We start from the raw sequence: 8,288 nt of genomic DNA on the forward strand, positions 1-8,288 counted from the left end.
TTCCCTGGGAGTAAGCCCTATTGAATTCAGTAGGACTCTTGAGTAGCTATAATTAAAAAATAGTCCAGTAGCACCTTAGAGACCAACTAAGTTTGTTCTGGGTATAAGCTTTCGTGTGCATGCACACTTCTTCATCTGAAGAAGTGTTCATGCCCACAAAATCTTATACCCAGAACTAACTTAGTTGGTCTCTAAGGTGCTACTGGACTATTTTTTAATTTGACTGTATCAGACCAACATGGCTACCTACCTGAATCCTGAGTAGCTATAGTTAGGATTGCACTGTGAGCTGTGTTTTGTTCTTTCAAATTCATAGTCATCACAGCACCAGTGGCTCCTACTGACTCTCAAAATGCAAAGGTGTTCACTATAGTATGCTCAGCCTGGTGAGCAATCATGTCATAAATATATAGAGCGAATGAATTAGACCTTGGTTAAAGGAATACTGAATCATCATCTAGCTAGCTGTAGCTAAGTAGGGCACAAGGAAAGCACCGTCTATTTTGAGTTAATGATGCTTAATTTCTTTTTGACTCGTTGAATTTTAAGGATGATTACCTTCAGACAAATGAAGGCTCTACCACATGGAATTTTAGCTGTCATATGCTGTCATATTCAGCTGTCATATTCTGTAGATCACTGTTTGTTCAATTGAGTTTCCAGACAAAGGCAATGAATGGATTCGGGGATAGTTTGGTTCCTAGAACATTGGTCTACAAATAGTTGGTTGGGACCCATTACTGAGTTGAAAGCTGACCTAAAGTATATCAACAGCAGCATTACCATTCTGCAAATACATTAAAAAATGAATGAGGTGTCGCCCCAAATGCATTTTGGGGCTAAAAGTGGGTCCCAGGTCTGAAAAGGTTGAAAACATGTTCTAGAAAATAAAAAGGATAATCCAAGCGGTACGAGCTCAGTGCAAAGGTGAGTAAACTGAAAGGCAGAGACAGCAAAACCTAACCACATGATTTATCTGAACATGAGAACATCAGCTCAGAATAAATACCGTTTTAATACCACTCATTTGGGTGTCCTCCTATGCAGTCAAGCCTAGAAGGAGGCAAGCTCTCCATTTTGCAAAACAAAATAGTTGGGCTGTATCAGTGGCATTTTGTTGTCACTGAGATTCACTATTCTGTCAGCCAGCTGTCCTCCTGACCTCATGTACGGTGCTAGCAGTAAATGACAGAGAGCATCTGATAGAAGGGGGAAGGTAGACTGAAAGGTATATGTGGGGAAGCAGTTGTACATGCCTTAATATCAATTCTGCATTAGTTAATCACATGCTCATAGCTCGATTGTGTTCTAAAAACAATGGGGCACAATGGCTGCTATTCTTTTTTCTTCTTCAAATTTTTTAATTGATTTTCCATATTTATAAACAAACAAACACACATAAATCCTAACTGTAATTATTCCACTATTATTAACATTGTTAGGTGACTTCCTCAAATCCCCCTGGCTGAGTTTCAATGTATATCATTGTAACAGTTTTCCAAAACTAATTTCTCATAAAATTTACTTAGTCAATTAACTTCTTTCTTGCTTTTCATATAAACTTTAAACATATTATTATATAAAATCACATATTTAAATCCTAAGCCAATCTGATATTTGCAAGTATTTCTATTTAAATTATCTTAGCATATTTAGCTAAATGTTCTTTAAATTTCATCCATTCTTCCTGGTACTCCTCCTCCTTCTGGTTGTGGACTTTTCCAGTCAGGTCGGCTAGCTCCCAAAAGTCCATCATCTCCATCTGCCATTCCTCCACTGTTGGCACTTCTTGTGTTTCCCAATTCTTGGCTAACAAAATCCTAGCAGCAGTTGTGGCATACGAAAACAATCTAACATCTTTCTTGGGCAATTCCAGACCTATTATTCCAAGAAGAAAGGCCTCTGGTTTCTTTAAAAATGTATATTTCAACATTTTTTTCAATACAATGGCTATTCTTAAAGATTTCTGCACACTTTCCCTTCCTGGTTATCATTTAAGGAATGTGTCAAGAACTAGGGGAAATAATATATGGAAAGGAAACTTGCAAATTGCCTTCCTCCTGTTGCTGTGTTCTCCCCAAACGTGTTGAGTTTGGCAAACGCTGGATCTTCTTAGCCAAGGGTGTGATTGGTATAGCATACTGGACTCCATAGGTCTAGCTGCGGAGCCTAGAATCAACATCTCTTAAACTGCCTGGAATCCATTAAACTTTCTACAAATTTCAGTGAGGCCCAATCATATGCACGAAACCTACGGATTCATTGAGGTGCCCTAGCTTTGTATGAAATCAACCAGTTAACAGTTGCAGTTGTCCTGGTCCTGGTTGTCTCTGATTCCAGCAATATGGTTAAGCAACAGCCCAGTATAGTCACTTCCTCCAGTGTCGAACTCAGCTTCAGTGCTGTTAGTGACCTGTGACTTGCAAGCAGTGTCGGAGCTTCATGCTCCGGCACCAGGGGGCGGAGAGCAGGTGGGGGCGGGGCTGGCGCACATCCCAGGGGCGTGGCGTGTGTCCTGGGGGCGTGGCACACTGCGGGGACATGACACCCAGCGCAGGCGGGTGGGGCAGCCGCGATGGCACCCCACCAGGATCACGCTGCCGGGGGCAGTGTGCTCCCCCGCACTCCTCTTCCTCTGCCACTGCCTGCAAGCCAGGCCATCCTTACTTTGAGTAAGGATGGGTTCCAGAATTTAACCCATCCTCCCTTGCCTGCCACTTGTCCTGCTGAAACAGGGGTTGCTGATCAATGTCCCCAAAAGTTGTTGGTCAATGTCCCCATCATTCCTGACCATTGGCTGAAGGGAGTTGGTGTCCACACCTTGTATCTTCACATTTCACCATCTGAAATAGAGAAAGGGGATTATCTTTAATTTCTGCATGCTATTGTTTGCTATTCTACATATATTTGCTTTGGGTGTGTTTTTAACCAAAGTTTAGTAGAGAATTCAATTTTATTTAGTACTGTTGGATCAATCTAACAAGTGCTTCACTGTATTACAATGGCTTCTTCTGTAGCTTCCATAAATATAGCAGTATGGTCTAATTAGTTACTGGGGTGACTTGCACATTGTATGGCAACAGTTGCTATACAATTTTACTGCCAAAAGACCTTTTACTATTTCTTTGATTCCAAGCTTTGTAGTGAATCCCTGTATTCCATCACTCATCTTTGTGTATCTTCTTTTTTCCCCATTGGTGAAATTTCTAAATGTCCCTGGAATGTGCAATATGATTGGTTTGTATTGCTGTCATATTTTCTATCTGGTTGTAACTTCCCAGCTGATTTGAACTTAGTTTTGTGCATGGAAATCAAATGGAAGCTATTAACACACTTTGCAAAGTTTTCAAGGTAAAAGTAGACCTATTAACCAATCTGTTAATGAAGGCAGCATGTCTGTGAATACAAGTTGCTGCAAATCGCAGGTGTGGAGAGAGAACTGTTGCTCTCAGGCCCTGTCTTCAGGGTTTCCCACAGACATCAGTTTTACCTGATCCAGCAGGCTCTTTTAATGTTTGGGAGAAGGGGGAAACATATAGTCCTCAGATGTACCACAGGAATGAGAGGGTCTTCTTCTGAATGAGTTAATACACAGTGTTCCAGATATCATCTTGGGCATTTCATAGACCATTTTAGTCAATCTGATGCCCTTGATGATCATTAGCCATGATAGCTGGGGCTGATGGGAACTGATGGAAACTGGAGGCCAACTGTATCTACAGAGTGCCATGCTGGCTCCTGCCATCATAGACTCTAAAATTGATAATACATTGGAAAACAAAAAGAAACAACTCCTGGCAGTGCTTGATTTATAATGTAGAACATTTCATTGTTGGTCTTTATGATATTACCATGGGGCATCCAAAAAGTATAAAACAATGCATAAGAGCATCTATACTATACTACAATGAAATGTTTAAACATTTATTTGACTGTCCTTGAATCTTCTCGCCACACTTGCCATCCTCTCCTGCCACACTCTTTGAGAACCACTGCTCTATGACATGAAATTTTCTAGTTCTGCATTTAACAGCTTGTTGTGCAGAATCAATTAACCTGGCCTGGGCTTTTTTTGCAACCGGGGACAGAGAGGGAGAATAAACCACTTGAATTTCTCCTTCAGTTGGTAACCCAATTTCTGTAGAAGCCTGCTTTCCTAAACCTGATAACTTTCTGATGTATTAGATTACAGCTTCCTTCATCCCTAATGGCTGGGCATGCTGCCTGGGGCTGAGGAGAGCTGCAGTCCCTAAGATCTAGGAGGCACCAGGTTGCAGAAAGATGCTCTAAGCTGCCCTTACATCTCTCACCTTTGATTATAAGTTCAGTATAATGAATTTATACAGAACATATAAATATAAACAGTATTTTAAAAGTGTATACTTAAGCTTGCTTACTTACATACACACATACATATTATTATTAATAAATATTTATTAGTCACTTTTCTCATGGAAATGAGTCAATGTAACTTACAGGTGCAATAAAAATACTTGAGCAAATTACATTAAACACCATAAATAAATAAAAACTAAAAACAAACACAGACATCTATGCATATAAAAACCAGGTCTTTTAGACTTTGCCCCTCTAAAAGAGGTCACAAATACTTAAACACTGTTCAAATTAAGGTCCAAAAACCCAGGTAAAAGGGGAGGTTTTGCCCCGCTTCCTAAAAATAGATACACACACTGTCAAAGATAACTCACAGTTACTCAGCTCTACCAAACTGGCTTAAGGAAAGTTCTAGCTAAAGGCTTTGCAGGCTGTGGCTTCAATCACTAAGGCAGCCGAGTAAAACAATATCCGACACTTCCTACGGAGCAATTTTCTGTTACGTAGTTGGCTCAAAATCGTCACAGATCCATCTTCAGACAAATATGAAACTAATTCATTAAATACTAATTTGATATGTGTGCTATTGTAATGATTTGAGATAGTGAAGGAAGGAGCTATGCTTGCGTACATAGCCCCTGATGTGAATAAGCCCTGTTTAATTTTCTGTTTAAGCTTCTGTGATTGGAAACTGCAGGCAAATGTTGTGTTGTCATCTGTACGAAAGCCTGGAGATACAAAGAACAGCATCGCAGCTAACGATGCCACTGCACTGCTTGCTAACATCACAGTTGCTATGCTACAGCAATTTCCTTGTTCCCTTTCAGACAATGAACTTGAGCGAGAAAAATGTATAAAACACCAAATCACGTCCCACCTTTTTCTTCAATTTCATTAGCAGTTTTATGGCTAAACTTTTATACTGGTAAGTACTCTTCACCTTATCTATTGACAACAAAGAAGAAGGAGGAGAAGAAAAGCGTACATAAAATCTGCTGAGAAAGCTGTGATTAACCAGTTGGGGAGCATTTCAATTTACGTAGATCAGGGTTGCGGTGTCTCCGTGGCCCTCCAGATGTTATTGAACTAAAACTCCCATCATTCCTGACCTTTGGTGATGTTGGCTGGGGCTGATGGGATTGGAGTCCAGCCATGCCTGCAAGACAGGTTAGTCACCACTGGCCTAGATATTCTGTAACAGTAACAGATGTAAAAATTGCTATGTTTCCACAATAAGGTTTAAAATGGAGATTTCCACACAAAGGCGCCAAACTGGAATTCATTTGCAATTTTGACAGTATGGCACTAGGGCTCAGTAGAGTTGGGAAGGGGGGAAGGGGGTAGCTCACAACAGAAAGTGATTCTCCATTAATCTTGCTTTGCAAACGGGTACTAGGTAGCTGTTAGAGGTGGTTTGCACCCACTGAGCCTGATTGGATCTTCTAATGATGTGACTGTGGACTTAGCTACATTAGTCAAGAAACAGTGCTTCGAATGCATTATAAACATGCAACGCCAGATGGCACCAGAGAGCAAAAAAATTTCTAAGCGATTTTCCATAGGATTTTTTTCCTTTTGTTATAACGATTTAATTTCTGACACATTTATAGTGTGTTTTCCCCCTGTGTGTAGATCCACTATATCTCATTTTCATTCATGCTCTTTGTAGCAGTGTCTTTTGCACTGGCCTCACTTTTATTTAAAACAACACCCTCTTTCTTTTGTTTTTTCCAGTTTTGTAAAACACATATTTGCCAATCCTCCTGTCACCTGACAAAGGGAGCTCTGGCCCACAAATGAGTATGCTGGTTTCCTAGTTTTGATTGAAGGTCAAAACTTCTTTCATTTCTGCATCAGACCAAAAGGACTACTCTTCTGGAACGTGAGACTGTATTGGTCATAATGTTTTAAATTTTCCAGCTTTGAATTCTGCTATCCATTGTAATGGTGTTCCCCAAACCCCGTTATGTAGTCAGCTTTAGGCATATATGTTTTTCTGGTCTGTAGCATTGACAAGAATCACCTAGAACCCACCCACTCCCTTTTCATGCTGTTCATCTGGATGAAGACAGGCAAGCACTGTGAACTGGGGTAGAAGTGGATTGAATACATTCACTGCCTTCATCACAAATGCCTCAATGCACCCCTTCTACCACCCTTTAGAATGCCTGTCTGCCATTCTGCTTTACCAGTTATCCATCTGCTCTAAGTGTCCTGCAAATGCTTTGAGGGTTTTCTTGATTGTGATTAAGACTAATCTGTGGGGTGGTGTCTAGTAGCTGCTATCTCCTTCCTGATTCTGTCTTGTCATTCATTAAGAGTGCTTAGTGCAAATGTACCCTTCATTAGCATACACAGCAAAACACATTCCCATATGTTTCCCTTGCAGGCTTTTCACATTCCTGAATATCGATTGGTTTATGTCACTTGCTGGGTGGACCCGGTCTGCTCAGTCTTCTCTTCCAGTACCCTGGGGGGGTTCAGTTTTCTCTCCCTCTCTTTTCCAGATGCCAGATATATATATATATATATATATATATATATATATATATATATATATTGGCTAGGATAGTTAAATGATGTTAATCATTTAACTGCATAGACTTGTTGGCATAAAAAATGTCTTCAAGAGATGCCTAAAAGTCAAAAGTGAGGATGCCTACTGAATCTCTGCAGGAAGAGTGTCCCACAAATTGGAGCTGGTGACCAAAGTATGTGGATAACTCTCTACTTGTTGACATTGGGTGTCTCCCTACCTCCCAGGTGCAAACTGTGGATAAAACTGTGTTGGTGCTTTAAAAAATATGCTATACCTAATGAAATGTGGAAAAACCAAAATCCCTGTTAGTGTCATACCTTCTTAATTTCTAGAATTTCATGATTCATTTCACCTTAGAACATTAAACTTTATGTTAATTTTATATATTTATACCTTTAATCACCAAGGTATTTTAGTATATTAAGGCTGGAAACATGTCACACTTACCTGATAATAAGCCCCATCGAACATTACAACACTTGAACACTCTATTATCACACTGTAAGAGTGCATCTATTTTTGGCATATTGACTTTCCATAAATAAATGTGAATAAAACTCAATATATTTTCTCCGTAAGTGCCTTGAGCACGGAGATATTTCTTATGATGTTGTCTCCAGCCAAGCTTCATGTGGCTTTTAAAAGTACAGAAATATAAGGGCAATCCACACACTTCAAACCACTCTCCTTCCTGCGAGCGTCAATACAACAACATTGTCATGGCAACAAGGCCCCTTTGCTCCAATCAGATCAATTCAGAAAATAAAGCAAGGTGATGACATCACAATATGTACTGACATCACACAATGTTGGGTGTTAGGGGAGAGGACGGGGTGACAGTGGTTCTACTAGAAAAATAAAATGACATTGTCAGTATAAGTGTAGATTTATAGCATAATGTACCCTTAAGCGCATATAGCTGTAATTACAACGCATTTGATTTCTCTTAGGAACAGGAAATAAATGATCATATAAAAATAAACCATCAACCTCAAACCTGATGTATTTAGTTAGTTACGTGCTGCATTTATAAAACACCCTTCGTCACATCTGAGGTGATCCCAGGCTAGTGGATGTTGTTGTTTAGTTGTGTCCGACTCTTCATGACCCCATGGACCAGAGCACGCCATGCACTCCTGTCTTCCACTGCCTCCTGCAGTTTGGTCAAACTCATGCTAGTAGCTTCGAGAACACTGTCCAGCCATCTCGTCCTCTTTCGTCCCCTTCTCCTTGTGCCCTCCTTCTTTCCCAACATCAGGGTCTTTTCCAGGGAGTCTTCTCTTCTCATGAAGTGGCCAAAGTATTGGAGTCTCAGCTTCAGGATCTGTCCTTCCAGTGAGCACTCAGGGCTGATTTCCTTAAGAATGGATAGGTTTGATCTTCTTGCAGTCCATGGGACTCTCAAGAGTCTCCT

General features: G+C 40.3%; 1 long non-coding RNA gene across 1 annotated transcript; it reads right to left on the bottom strand.

Moving 5' to 3' along the window:
* Positions 1 to 203: 203 nt before the first annotated feature.
* Positions 204 to 7,597, bottom strand: LOC310825384. The gene is made up of 3 exons (XR_014555247.1): positions 7,322 to 7,597; positions 1,946 to 2,843; positions 204 to 1,334 (listed from the first exon to the last, which is right to left on the bottom strand). It is a non-coding gene; the product is annotated as an uncharacterized lncRNA (long non-coding RNA).
* Between the last annotated feature and the right edge of the window lie 691 nt (positions 7,598 to 8,288).

This window comes from Podarcis gaigeae (assembly GCF_964106915.1).
Source record: "Podarcis gaigeae genome assembly, chromosome: 10".
Taxonomy (NCBI): domain Eukaryota; kingdom Metazoa; phylum Chordata; class Lepidosauria; order Squamata; family Lacertidae; genus Podarcis; species Podarcis gaigeae.